A 15,668-nucleotide genomic window follows, 5' to 3' on the forward strand; every position below is an offset into this window, starting at 1 on the left:
AGCTATTGAACTTCTAGATACCTGTGCCTTGGTCTTGGCCTTGCCCCTTGCTCTATTGTGGTTCACTCCAAGAAATAATCCTTCATTTTACTCTGTTTCTCCAATTCCCACCATTTTCAGTTTTGAAAAACCTAAGGTCTCGCCAGTCCCAAAGAGACAAATTTCATTTGTTTTCCCTGATCGGCGACAACTGAGCACCAAAGGGGAAACCTGTGGAAGTGAAATGGACACTATAAGAAACTATGACCTGATCAGCTCTTGTCCTGGCTCTAGATGTACAATGTAATGCTTTATCCTTTTTAGTATTTGTTGTTGTTGTTGTTGTTCTTGTTGTTCTAGTACTAGTGGTTGAACTCTGTAATTAACACACAATTATTCTTAGGTGTTTAAATTTTAACTGAAAAGTGATCCCTGTTAAATATAAGAGTGGGAATAAGAGAGGGAGGAGATGTACAATTTGGGACATGCACAATCTGACTTGCCGCAAATGATGGAGTTAGAAATGTACCAGGGGATTCCAATACAATCCCATCAAGGTGGCATGTACCAATGCCATCTCACTAGTCCAAGTGATCATCTTCAGTTCACAATTAATCACACTGAAGGTCTAAGAGTCAAAGGGATCACACAAACAAGACAAGTGTCTGCTAATACTAACTGATAGAATCAAAAAGGGAGAGAAAGATCCAACATGGGAAATGGGATACACAGCAGATTCATAGAATGGCAGATGTCCTAAGTAGTACTCTGGCCTCAGAATCAGCCCTTAAGGCATTCAGATCTGGCTCAAGAGCCCATGAGAGTATTGTGGGCATGGAAAGCCAAGACACCATGGAAAAGAAAAAAAAAAAAAAGAAGAAGACCTAAATGAAAGATCTCTACTAGTGAGATCCCAGTGGAAAGAACGGGGCCATCAAAGAAGGAGTACCTTTCTCTGAAGGGAGGAGAGAACTTCCACTTTGACTATGACCCTATCAGAATAAGATCAAAGTCGGCGAACTCTAAAGGCTTCCATAGCCCTGGCAACTCATGACTAGAGCCTAGGGAGATTACTGACGCCATGAACAGGGGTGTCAAATTGTTAAGTCAGCAACAGGAGTCACTGTGTACTTACATCCCATGTGGGATCTGTCCTTAATGTATTATCTAATGTGCAGTGATGCTATAACTAGTACTGAAACAGTATTTTTACACTTTGTGTTTCTGCGTGGGTACAAACTGATGTGATCTTTACTAATTATATACTGAATCGATCTTCTGTATATAAAGATAATTGGAAATGAAAAAAAAAAAAACCCCTGGTGTTAAATTGGAAATGGCATAGAAAATTAATTAATTTTTTTAAAAAAATTATGTAGGATCTCTGTCTTTAATGTGCTGTACACTCTTATTTAATGCTATAACTAGTACTCCAACAGTATTTTTTTTTCACTATGTGTTGCTATATGGCGGCAAACTGTTGAATCGTTACCTAATATATACTAAACTGATCTTCTGTATATAAAGAGAATTGAAAATGAATCATGATGTGATTGGAAGGGGAGAGGGAGCGGGAAAGGGGAGGGTTGTGGGTGGGAGGGAAGTTTTGGGAGGGGGAAGCCATTGTAACCCATAAGCAGTACTTTGGAAATTTATATTCATTAAATAAAAGTTTAATTTAAAAAAAAAAGAAAGAAAAACCTAAGGTCTCCAATATTAAAAAGCCTTCAGTACTGTAAAGCCTTCTAATTCAGAACCTGGACTACCCATTTTCTTTTTAATCAACATGGTTACTTGACAACAGTTCTCAAATAGAATAAGAGTATGTGCGTTCATGTGTGTCTGTGGTTGTTTAAACATCATGCTGTCTTAAAGAGATGCTCAGAATTTCACTTTGCCACCGGCAGAGACATGTTGAGTGCTTGACTCATTTATGCAGATAACTTTAACTACACCATTGTTTCCATCCTGGACACTTGTTTATTTTAGGCCTCATGACAGATGAGCTCACCCGGACCTTAAAATACAGAATTTAAGGTTGTGTCAGACTATAATTTTATGCTAACTTTGTTTATTCCCCCTCTTCAATTACTGAAGTTACCACCCTCAACTCTGGAAAATAACTAGAGACAGTGTTTGTTTGCGAGCAAATTAGAAGCTGACGTCCCTGTTCTCCCTGAGTGTGACTACGTGTATGCAATTTAATTATGTTGGAACTGTGCATTGTGGTGTCTAAATTCACTTTCCTTTATTCTCTGAGATTTGTTTCATGCTTGGGAAAAGCAAGGGAAAGTTGTAAGTAAATGTCTTCTAAAGAGGAAAATTTCAAACCCAAGCTACAGAGAGACAATGCACATCCATAATATTTACAAAGCATAATACTGTGTGTTGTCCTCCCAGGAGGGCTTCAAGTAGGCAGAAGGGAAGGTGCGAGCTGTTGTCTTTAATTGGGTGGCAAGGGTGGATGTTCTGAGGCCTCTATCTTTGGACAATGCAGTAAACCATGATTATGAGTGTGGCTGGGAAAACATTTGAAGTTGGGAAGAAGGTAAAACAGAGAACTGGGATCATCTACTTTATGGACTCTGTGGGTTTTATTCTCAGCATCTGTAAATCTGTATTCCTTTATAAACAGAACAAAGTGGCCAATTTTCACAGAGGTTGTGCTAGCACAATGGTACCAAGGGCTTAGTTTGGGAACAAAGTCACTAAAAATAACTGCATACAAAGAATTCAGTCATAAATAATGTGCCACAAAGGAGCCAAAGAACGCCAAGGCTGATTTACGGCGGTGTATCTAAAAATCTGCTTCCCCTCCTGGCCCTGTGTATGCCGAATCCCAAGGAACTCCTTCAAGTCCCCCCTCCTCATCTCTCATGGATGGACTCATGTCACTGTTGTGGGAGTGGCTTTGCTGTGAAAATGAGTTCACTGTCATACATGTTCTCTTGCTCACGCCTCCATCCTCCCCCATCTCCTGCTATCTGGCCATGCAATGCCTTCTGCCATGCTACGATGTAACAAGGAGGCCTCCCCAAGATGTGTCTCCCTAGTTATGGACTTCCCAGCCCCAAGCACTGTGAGAAATAAGCTTTTTTCTTTATAAATTTCCCAGTCCATGGTATTCTGCTATAGCAGAAAATAATTAAGAAATAAAATTACAACAATTGGCTATAATCGTGGCTCAACTATATGATGGATAACTAGGCAGCCAATAAAAAAGATTAGTCAAATGCATGCAGGGTCATAAAAAGATGTTATTGATCAGATGTTGTGTTAACATAGAGGTTGATTAAACATATCATTAAACTATCTATGTACATGTTCATAGAAATTTTTCAAAACAATAAATAAAATAATAAAATGATAACTTAGTGATCTATTCCTCCTCCATTTTTCTCTCCATTGTTTTCCACTTCCTTTTCTCTTCTTTCTTCATGTCTGTACATTTTAAGTTTCCTACAATAACTACCCTTTTTATGGTTTTGAATATCTGTGTTCACACCAAAAATCATAAATAATAGAGGCAGGTGTTTAACTTGGCAGTAGGACTCTGGTTAGGGTGCTGATATTCCACATTAGAGTAGCCTGGGTCTGTTCCCGGGCTCTGTCTCCTGTTTCCAGCATCCTGCTACTGTGGCCCCGGTTAAACGTCAGGGATGGCTCAAGCAGTTGGGTTTCTGCCATTCACAGGAAAGATCTGGATTGACTTCTTGGCTCCTGGCTTTGGCATCTTAGCCTTTGTGTGTATGTGGGGTATGAGCCAGTGCATGGCCAGTCTCTCTTTGTGTCTCTGAGTCTCTGCCTCTTAAAAAGAAAAGAAATTCACATTGAAACTTAATCCTTGCCATAGTCTGTTTTGTGCTGCTTACAGGTAATTGATAAAGAACAGAATTTTATTTCTCACACACCTGTGGGCTGAGACATCTATAACCAGGGCACAGTGACCAATAAGAGCCTTCTCATATACATTATGGAAGGAAGAAGGGAAAGAGAAAACAAATCGTTTTCAAACAGCAGAGGAGCAAAGAGAGTGAGCCCACTCCTGCAAGCCTTTTTGGTAACAGCAGGAGATGAGTGCCTCATAAAATGATCCAGGAGAACCAAGGAGGCCCATTTGCCCTTCCGCTTGGGGACACAGGCACAATGTCTCATCTTGGAAAGAGACAGTAGTCCAGGCGCTGCATGCCTGTGGCTTGATCTTGGACTTCCCAGTCTCTAGAACTGTAGGCAACATGTCTCTGTTCTTTATAAATTACCTAGTACAAGGTACTGAGCGCTAGCAGCACAGCTGGACCAAGTCACTCATGTAGTAAATAGGAGTGCACAGTCCAGATAATAGGAAACCCCTGCCCCCACACCCTGTGTGTAGGCTAGGGTTTGATACTGGCCTGTAACACTCTAGAAAGGAGCTGACATGGGAGCTTGTATACAGTACAGCCCTCTGACCACACCTCTGGCCTTGCCATCTTGAGGCCTTTAGATTTGGACAGCACAAGTTCTAAAAATGCACAGCATGAATTTCCCAGCTTCCCCAACACGATAATAATATTCCTAATATAACTTGCTTGTACTTGATCTTTCTTCCTGGAAGCTTCTGTACCCCAGGATGACTTTGTTCTTCATTTCACTCAAATCTCTGCTCAAGGGAGCAGCTTTCTTTGGTAGCCATATTTAAAGTCACATCCCATCATTCTCTGTCCCTTTATCTTGTGTGCTTTTCCATCATAGGACTTATCAAATGAGGTACCAATCAAATTATTAACCTGTGAGTTTATTCTTCAACAAAACTCTATGAGGTAGATACTGGCATGATTCTTATTTTCAAGGTTTAGAGAGAATTAAGTACATTTCCCATTTGAACCAAATTATCTAATACCAGAGTTTATATTCTTAACCTTTACATGTTGGGAGGTTCTTTTATTAACTGGTTAAAGTCTATTGTCTCAGTGCTAAAAATAGGCACTTGAAAGAACAGAGATGGATAGATAGTAAAATATCAGTGATAATGAAATGTCCAGACACATGAAAAAGTACCAAGGATATGAGTATGAAAAATGATGTGTATTTCCAAGCTATCAGCAAGCAATTGAAAATACATTCTTTTATGAGAGGGTCAAGATGGTTTTATTTTAAGATCTGTACTTACTGACAAAATTGATTGCAGTGTGTGCAAGGAGGAATATTTTGTGCCCTCCTATCTCTGACAGAAAGTGAAAAGAGGAAACACCAAACTCTGGAAAAATGTGTTCTATCGACAGAACTTCAGCTATTGTAGCTCAGCAAGCAGCTGAAGAATTAAATCAGAGGTATGTTTTGGCACTCTTCAGGCCCTACTCACTTCTCTTAGACTCTGTTCCTATTTTTTTATTCAACACCTGGATCCAGTATCCATTCTCCATCCCTATGCCTGGGAGTGTTATTGGCCACACTTTTCTTGGGAACAGCAGGCAATCAGATGGCCGTTCCAGAAACCAAGGAATGGGGAATCAGGCACAGCACGGAGTCAGCAGTCCTCACGGTTGGTCCCGATCAGGTCTGAACAGTAACATTAGGGACGTAGTGGCCAGCTTGATGATTTCACAGATCTGTGCCCTTTGGGAGCAAATCAGGTCCCCTGGAGCTTCAAGAATAGTCTGGTCCACCTCTTCTCATTGCCAGGGCAGGACATTTGTCCTGAGGCATCAAACTTTTGTAGTCCCTACTCTTAAAAACTGATTTCTACATTTTTGAAGTTGCTCTAGAAGTACTATTAAGCATCTTCAGACTTTTCAGAAGGTTTTCTAAAGAACCGAGTCATAAGCATATAAGTATAATTTCCAGTTCAAGGACTTAGGATAAGTATAGCTGGGTTTTGAGGAACCCCAGCTTTCCCTCCTAGTCATATTGCCCTCTTTATACTCTGGACCAATATTCTACTTCCAGATGCCCATTCTGCCCTAGACAATCTAAGACCACACACACTGCATATTCCAGCGTACCTTCAGAGCAAAGACCTGCAGATATGTCAATTAGATTACACACTGATGTCTGATCACAATCTAGACACGGAGATTGAAAGATTTATTTGCATGTCTTGACAGAACTTTCCTTTTAGTTTCTATTCCTAGAGAGATAAGCACAATTTACATTACAACAAATAATATTTTATTATATCTTCAAAGATATGGAGAATAAATTGAGGAGACCTAAGGTACCATATTAGGGTCTATAGAAGAATGGATTGAAAAAAAAGGGGCACAAAAAGTATTTAAAGGTATAATTTATGAAGATTTTCCTAAAGTAAAAGAGCATTTCATCCTATTTATTTATTTATTTGAGAGGCAGAGGCAGAAAGAGAGAGGTCTTCCATCTGCTGGTTCACTCCCCAAATGGCCACAATGTCTAGAGCTGCACCAGTCTGAAGCCAGGAGCTTCCTCCAGGGCTCCCACGCGGGTGCAGGAGTCCAAGGACCTGGACCATCTTTCACCGCTCTCCCAGGCCACAGCAGAGAGCTGGATTGGAAGTGGAGCAGCCAGGACTAGAACCAGCACCCATATGAGATGCTGGCACTGCAGGCAGCGGCTTTACCGGCTACTCCACAGTGCCGGCCCCCTGACCTCTTCCTTAGAAAATCATAGAGTAAATATGAGTATATTTAGCAACACAAAGTATCTTTGTTATGTTTATATGTACATTATTAAGGTTATTGGAAAATATCTAAAATAATACAATAGAAAAAAATCAGTACTATCAATAAATATAATCAGGCTAAATTCTCATATCAGCATCAAAAAGACTGTCTGGGGTTAAGCAAGGTGGCATAATGGTTAAAATTTCTCTTGGGAAAAAAAAAATGGGCCAGCATTATGATGAGTGGGTATAGTGGCACCTGTAACACTAGCATCTCATATGGGCTCTAGCTGGAGTCCCTGCTGCTCCACTTCTGAACCAGCTCCCTGTTAATGTGCCTGGGCAAGTGGCAGAAGATGGCCCAAGTTCTTAAGCCTTTCCACTCACATGGGAGGGAACCAGTGGATGGAAGTTCTTTGTCTCTCACTTCCTTTCTCTGTCTATAACTTTGCCTTTCAAGTAAATAAAATAAAGCTTTTGAAAAAAAGATCCCTCTTGGGATTCTTGTGCTCCATTTTGGAATGCCTAGGTTCAAGCCCTGGCTCGGCTCACTATTCCAGTTTCCTGCTGACATGTACCCTAGGATGCAGCAGTGATTCCTCTAGTAGTTGGGTCTCTGGGAGACTTGGATTTGGTCCCCAGCTCTTGACTTTGGCCTAACGCAGCTGTGGTTCTTGCTGGCATTTGAGTGGTGAATCAGTGGAAATAAGTGCTCTCTCTGGTTCTCTCTCTCTCTCTCTCTCTCTCTTTTTCTTGTCTTACTGCGCCTTGATTAAATAAAAATATATTAAAGATTATTTATTTGAACTACAAAGCAAAATCCTATGCTAAAAAACAAGTCATGCCAGATGAATGCTAACAAAGGGAAAACAGAATTCCTCACCTATATGAGACAAATGTCACTATAAAGAAATGAATATGTCAAAGAACATCCTTCTTGTCCAACCCTCCCTTAATCATTGTCCTCAGATCAGGTTACCAAATAATCCCAAAAAATTACAAAACAACAAGAGTATAAATGTGCTATACAAACTATGCTAGTACATTAAGAAAAGAAAGAATGGAAGAGTTTATATTTGCAGTATATGAATCTGTAGTGCTGCCTGAAGAAAAGTATTGCGTATCAGGAGGAGAGAGTGTTCAGTTTGGGGAAGTCTCTTTGTATATCTTTTAGTATTGAGAGAAAAATATAAGCACAACCAAATACAATTAAAGTGATCCATAGTAGTCTCATTTTGCCGAAGGACACCGTCCCTCTGTGAAGACTAAAGAAGTCACATCTTCTTTCAAACTGCAAGAAAACACTGTACCAAGGTTTTAGCGGTCAGGTGTTAACTGGCAAGGCAGTGAGAGAATGGTCTCAAGGGTCAAACACCTGAGTGTCACTCGCTTCCAACAGGTAGACACAGAATCTATGATGCAATGCACAAATACTCCAGATTATCAAGGCCAAGCCCAGGTTTGGAGAGAGTCCCAGGCAATCAGTAATACAGTCCCGGTGACACCCTCTATATATGCAGAGACAATCTGAAGCTAATAATCAGTTTCAGGGTCCCTCCCTTACTCAGACCCCAGGAAATCTGGGGGAGCTGGGAATTTCAAATGTTCCAAGCAAAAAAAGCCAGACTACACTTGGGGAACATTTCTGAAAAATTGCCCACAGTGAATCTCAAAATCAAGGGACCTGGATATCCAAGGATTCTATGTATAACATGTTGTGACATGCTTCTTCATTCCAAATAGATATTTACCTTCATTCCTTGCTTAGCTTATGACAGTCTATAGTCTACGGTAGAATATCATCAACTGGGTGCCTTATGAACAGAAACTTCTGTATCACAGCTCTGAAGGGTGCAAGTCTGATACCTGAGTGCCATGGAGCTGGCACTAGCTTCCCAGCTCATCTAGCTTCCCAGACAGCTGTCCTTTTGCTGTGTCCACTCATAGCAGAAGATGAAAGGGAGCTCCTCAAAGCATTTTTTATAGGAGAACTAATCCCATTTACTAGGTTTCAACCTCATGCCTTATTACCTACCAATGACATCACCTCCAAATACTATCATATTGGAGGTTAGAATTTATCATATAATTTTTTTAGGACACAAAACTCAGTCTATAAAATTTCAGAATACATGTCTTTTCCACATGCAAAATACGTTGACTTCATTCTGATCGCTCTCAGATCCTTAAATCATTCCAGCATTAGCTCAAAAGTCTAAAGACCAGTATTTCATCTAAATCAGATATGAGTGAGATTTAAAGTATGATTCATTATGAAGCAAATACCCCTTCAGTTGTAAACCTGTGAAACTAAACTTGTATCTGCTTCCAATGCTACAATCATCACAGGAGATTCTTTTTAAAAGGAAGAGATTGGAAAAAAAAGAAAGGAGAGCCAGGGTTGAAGTCAGTCAGTCTAACCATGCAAATGCCAACACACCCGGGGCCCAAACATAATCCTTTATTGGTGATGATGATGGTGATCATGATCATGATGTCCTGCTCTCCAGGACCACTGGGGCAGAGGCCCTGCCCCTACAGTTCTGCCACACAAGGATCACAACCCAGAGCTGCACGAACAGTCCTGCCTCCATGGCTCCAGGCAGAGGCTGTCCGGCTGGGTGAACGGAAGACAGCGGTTCCCCATTAGAAATGAAGGCAGCAGACCCAGGGATCCCCGAGTTTCCTCCAGCGTCATTCCTTCCTAGTCTTGAAGAATAGCGATTCCTCAGTTAAATAGCTCTGTAGTCACTTCCGGTAAAAATCCAAGACCCCTGTGAGCCTGCCTTCGCGTCTTCCTGTCTCCTGCCCCTTCCGTTCAAACTGGCGGTTTTCTCGCTGGGGTGGCTGTTTGGTCCAATCTTCTGTCTTCGTCTGCTACAACTGTTCTAACAGAAATACCATAGATTGGGTGGCTCCTAAACAACAGAAATACGTATCTCACACTTCCGGAGACTGAGAAGTCCCAGGTCAAAGTGCCCGCAGGTCTGGTGTTCGTTGAGGACGCACTTCCTAGTGCAAAGACGACAGTCTTCCCAGTGTCCTCACACGGCAGAAAGGGCAGGACGCTCTCTGGGGCCACTTTTCCAAGGGCACTACTCTCATTCGTGAGGGTTCCATCAACCTCTAAGGCTTACCTTCGGAATGCTATCATATTGGAAATGAGGTGCCGGTTTTGGAGGAACATGGCCTCTTAGTTATGTAACTAATGGATATAATTTTTGACTCCTAGGTTATGTAAGATTTAGTTGTCACAAAAACCTAGATTACCCTTATGTAGGCCCAAACTTTGTTGACGTCATAGATCCAGTGTAGGGAATTTCTATGCCAGGCATAACAGAAGCAGCTCTGTGATCATAAAAAGTGCCAAGGTACAGCGGGGGCCGGTCTTGGCTCAGAGCATGGCATCTCCATGATTTCCAGGTCCTTGGACAGCAGGAGGTTCACCTGCACACCGACAGCCCCAAGATTGTCAACAGCAATGAGTGGGTTTCTGTTCATTTAGCAAGAAAGTAGGATGGTTGAGACTTGAGGAGAAGTTTTTGGTGTATTGGATGGGTCTTCCCAGTGAATTGAGCAGGTGGGAGCATTGTATCTGGGCACTCCAGAATAACACTTAAAAGAATGACATTATTTTCTGAGCTTGTGAGAATTGACCATGTCAGTTACATTGATTTCTGAAATTCTATTACACATGTTAAAGGTGCTCCATTGCTACCTCATAGCTTATAAACATACAGGAGGAAAAATGGGCTTAATGGGATTGCCAACACCCGGGAAAAATACATTTTAATGCCAATGTTCTGGCATTATTCCTTTGCATCTTCATACTGTTTCTCTTTATTTAAATTCCTTATATTTCCCTAGTCAGAACAAATAGTCGTCCTCTTGTAATGAATATTCCAGTCACCATCTACCTTTCAGGCCCAAGGATACAAAAAAGTGAGCTGACATGTTCTCATTTCACAGCTGGAAAGGGTTCTATACAGGCAATTATTACCAGTGAAGAGAAATTAATTGAGAAAGGAAAGAAAACCATGTACAATTCAAGTCCAATCACTGTTTTAAGACAACATGTGTTAGGAAGGGAGTAACAATGGCATGGCTTTCACTTATTGATTAGTTAATCATAAAGAGAACTTTTAAATAATTTCTACCAATTTCTGCATGTTATTCGCAAAGAGGAAATATTTTAAAGTAGTAGAAAGTTTTGGCAAAATAAATATTTAGCAGGTAATTATTACTGACTCATTGGGAAATAAGAAAAATGGAAAAATAAATGCAAATGTTAGTAGTTTTATAAAAACAGTTGCTGGGTGCTGGATCCTGGCCCTGGCAGTGCCTGTGGTCAGTGTCCGTCCTCTGCCCTGCCAGCGGCTTGGGAGCCGGTTGGTGCGGGCGGTGGGAGGACCTGGGGCGTGACACGCTGGCCGGATCATAGTCCACCTGACTGCCCTCCTCTGCAAGGCCTGCCGTGGGGGCCACTTAACCATCCGCCTGGCCCTGGGTGGCTGCACCAACCGCCCCTTCTTCCACATTGTGGCTGCTCACAAGTGCCCCGGGGATGGCCGTTTCGTGGAGCAGCTGGGTTCCTACGATCCACTGCCCAACAGTCCTGGAGAAAAGCTCGTTACCCTCAACCTAGACAGGATCAGGCATTGGATTGGCTGCGGGGCCCACCTCTCTAAGCCTATGGAAAAGCTTCTGGGTCTTGCTGGCTTTTTCCCTCTGCATCCTATGACGATCACAAATGCTGAGAGACTGCGAAGGAAGTGAGCGAATGAAGTCCTCTTAGCTTCTCAGGGAACATAGACAAAGTCTGCAGAAACAGAAGCAAGCTGATTTCAGTGAGCATAACAGTGGGAACAAGCTCTCTGCTATGGCCTGGGAAAGCAGTAGAAGATGGCCCAAGTCCTTGAGTCCCTGCACCCATGTGGAGACGCGGAAGAAGCTTCTGGCTTTGGATCAAGTCAGTTTTGGCCGTTGCAGTCATTTATAACTCTGTCTTTCAAATAAAATCTTTAAAATACGATTTTAAAAAAATAAAAACAGTTGCTTAGGACTTCATGAGAAAGGGTGATTTTCTCCAAGCTTCTTTTGTACCCCTTGATGTCACCTCACAGTTGAAGAACCGAGGAATGGATTGGTCCATCAAAGGAGTGAAATTTCAAGGAGACAACAAACCCCCTTCCCGACTCCTCAGTAAGGGTAACTCTTAGGTTTTGTCCTCTGAAGCCAAGGCCTGTTCCTGCTGTGCCCTGGGGAGAAGTCAGTGCCAGAGACAGACTCATTATGAAGCGAATACAACTGATGACCTTTTGGTCATTTCCTTGTATGAGTAGCTTGAATGGCCTGCGGAGAGACTCTACCAGGTTATCCCTTGATGATGTGCTGTAGGAAAACTTGCATATTTTCCAAAATAAATTTCCAAAAAATTCTATACCTTTACATAGTATTACTAAATTGTGAACCTGAAAGAAATTTTGCTGAATTTTTCACCCAACAGCTACAGAATACTTATTCCTCTTAGTAGCACAGAGAACATTTTCCAGGGTAGACCATATATTAGGCCACAGATAGTCTCAGTGAACTTAGAAAGACTGATTTTATATTATGCGTCTTCTCAGACCACAAAGAAAGAAAAGAAAATTTAACAAGAATAGTAGAAGATGTACAAATACAAGAAATCAAACAGCTTCCTACTGAATACCAACAAATAGATAATTGAAGGAATTCAAAAGGAAAAAAAATATTGAAATAAATGCAAATGAAAACACAGCATATCAAAACAGCAAAAGCTGTAGTAGCAGGGAAGCTTACAGCGATAAGAACTTACATTTAAAAGAATCGCAAATAAACAACCTAATGATTCTTCTGAAGGATTTAGTAAAATAAGAACAAGCCAAACGCCAAATTAGCTGAAGCCAGGAGTGCGGAACTCAATCCAGGTCTCCCACACAGGTGTCAGGGACCCAAGTACTTGAATCATCACTTCTGCCTCCCAAAGTGCATATTAGCAGGAAACTGGAATCCGGAACAAAGCCAGGACTCCAATATGGGATGCGGGTGGCCCAGCTGGTCTCTTAACCACTAGGGAGGTGCCCAACCCAAGTTCCTCAAATTCCCTAATTCTCACCTGATCCCTTAGACTAATACGGGTATTTACCTCCTTGGATAATACAACAAATGACTTGGTTTAAATAAAATGAGTTTACAACATTTCTGTATATGTTTGAATAGCTGTCAAATAACTTATGTACACTTGCTAAAGCCAAACAAAATTTATTTTTCTCTCACAAGCTAACTCCCTTGTCTTCTCCACCTAGTATAACGTTAATCCAGGTGTTCAGACCAAACACCAAGTAGCTTCACGCCCTGCTTCTAAATTCATCAGCCAACTCCTTTGACTTTACCTTCAGAAATGTCCCCCAAATGAAAATCTCTCACCACCTACACTAGCATCTACTAATGAGTCTCTCTGTACCACTGAAATACCTCCAACTGGCCCTGTTACTCCTGGTTTAACCTGTTGTGGACTGAATGTCTCTGAAACCTTCCCCTTCCCCCATTCCCTGCCTCCAGATGAATACGCTGAACTCCTAACCTCACCGTGGTCTGCATTTAGATATGGGCGCTAAGGAAGCGATCAGGTAGTGAGGTTGCAGCCTTCGTTGGGGATTTGTGCTTTTATAAAAGAGGCCTCAGGGAGCTCCATGATTCCTTCTGCCACACAGCAAGAGGATGGCCATCTACCAACCAAGAAATGGGCCCTCATCAGACATGGAATCTGCCAGCACTTTGACCCAGTACTCCCCAGGCTTAGTGTTGCTTAAATCAGTGCACAGCGCGTTTGTTGTGGCAGCCTGAGTAGACTAAGCCATCCTCACTGTCCCACCACCCTGTGCCCACCTGCGAGACAGTCACTGGCTACTCCCTTCCTCTCCTGCACTCTCCTGGTCTTCTAAGCTCTGCACCCTTGCTTTTTATCCCAATCTCTTCATTACCTACCCAATCACTTTCTTCCTATCCAGTCTACATTTTAGATACATCATGGGGACTTTTATGTAGATTGTATTTGTACTTTGGGTGTTAGTGGAGGTGGAGGGGAAGGTGGTCTAAGTTAATACAAACATCTGCCTTCTTGTCCTTGATAGCTAAGCAATGCTGGAGGAAATACTACTCCTATAGACCAGGGCCACTACCAATACAGAGTTTCCTTAGCTTGGAAACTGGTGCTTGCAGGTGTCTCTTACTGGACACTTTTATAATTCTCTACAGACATTATTGCAAACTCTCAGTACTCTTTTCAAACCATCAGTACTTCTGCTTTCTTTCACTCCCCAACAATTCACTTTGTCTCCTTTGTAAAAATAGGTTGGGTAATGGCCATCTTTAACTCATTCAGTAAACAGTCTTTAAGAATCTACTATTTACTGGGCCCTGTGCTCAGCACTCAGGATATATCACTGGAGAAGTCAAAGTCACTACTCTCATCTTTCAAGCTTCATTGTCTGTCCACTAAACATTCAAAAACATGTTAAAGTGCCTACTCCATGCCCAGAAATTTTCTTGGTGAAAGAAATACAACAGTGAAGAGAACATATGAAATATTCTCTGCTCATAAAGTATTAATTAAAGGAATTCCTTTATATATATATATATATATGTATATATATATGTATGAATATCTATAAAGAGAAATAGTAAATGAATAAATGTAGAGCTGGATATATGTACACATTATATATGCATAGCTTTAAACTCATATATACATAAGTACACATAGTATATAAAATATCAGGTAAGAAGGGCAAAGGAGACAGGAAGTGATCAGGCAAACAATGCAAAGTCAATGAATTTATCTTTAGTTGGACTTGCATAACTTTCAGAAACCACCTACAGCTTGTGAGGAGTGGAAAGGGGACGACCAAACTTCAGATTCTGTAGTCGTAAACAGGGTTGTTTTAATATAATAAGCAGCTGAAAATGACAATGTCCACTGATCTTTCTTTCCTCATTTGCCCAAAGGCCAAAGTTGAATAACAAGGGCACTGATCAAAGGTTCTAGACTATAATTTCTCACAATAAAAAACATTCTAAGAGTTTTAAGTCTATATAACTTCTGTGATTCCTAAAATTAGGATTGGCCTCCCTTGTGTTTCTACAACCTCCCCCTTCTGGCCATCTGCACCTGCTTCTCCAGCTTTCTGTGCCATCAAGCAAGAGAACACAACCATCTGCCTTCAGCAAGTACACCCAGTTGCTTTACAGACAGATTTCCATGAATTCTGGACAACAAACAACAAAAAAAGAATGAAATCGAAAACACATATTTAATATGTTTCTTTCAATGCCCACCCATCCATTTCTTCACTAAAGATCCGCACATCTGTCTATGAGTTGCTGCCCTATTATTTTTTTGTTGTTGTTTTTGTGGTTACTTTCTCTCTTTTTTAAAATTTTAACTCCCACATATAAGTGAGAACATGTGACATTTGTCTTTCTGTGTGAACTCAACACAATGTCCTCTAGTTGCATCCATTTTGCTGCAAATGGTAGAATTTCATTCTCTAATAGCTGAATAATATCCACATTTAGAAAACTGTCTATTTTTATGAGAGTTAAATGTAAATCTTCTATGAAACCCAGATATTCCACAACGAATCATTTCCCTAAAAGAAATAAATACACATCCCCTCACAAACATGTGTATACAAATGTAACCATCTGCATTCACAAGAGCACCCACACTAGAAATGATTTAAACGTCTAGTGATAGGTGAATGCATAACCAACAGGTGATATATGCATGTAATGGAAAAATATTTGACAGCGAAGGAAAAGTAAACTAGTGAGAATCAGAGCACAATATATGTGTCTGACATCATTAAGTTCAATGAACAAAATAGATACAAAATATAAATAATATAGGATTCCACTCATAAAAATTCTAGAAAATGCAAATAAATTTATAGTAACCAAACAATTTTAGTTGTTGTCTGGGGCTGGAATTGATGGGAACTATCCATTGCACAGGAGCTAGAAGAATCTATTGGGGATTATAAGAATGTTTGCT

At 41.0% G+C, this 15,668-nt stretch overlaps 1 pseudogene; it reads left to right on the plus strand.

Moving 5' to 3' along the window:
- Positions 1–9,014: 9,014 nt before the first annotated feature.
- Positions 9,015–11,434, plus strand: LOC133765303 (small ribosomal subunit protein bS16m-like; annotated as a pseudogene).
- The last annotated feature ends 4,234 nt before the right edge of the window (positions 11,435–15,668 follow it).

The sequence above is a fragment of the Lepus europaeus genome, chromosome 8, assembly GCF_033115175.1.
Source record: "Lepus europaeus isolate LE1 chromosome 8, mLepTim1.pri, whole genome shotgun sequence".
Classification (NCBI taxonomy): domain Eukaryota; kingdom Metazoa; phylum Chordata; class Mammalia; order Lagomorpha; family Leporidae; genus Lepus; species Lepus europaeus.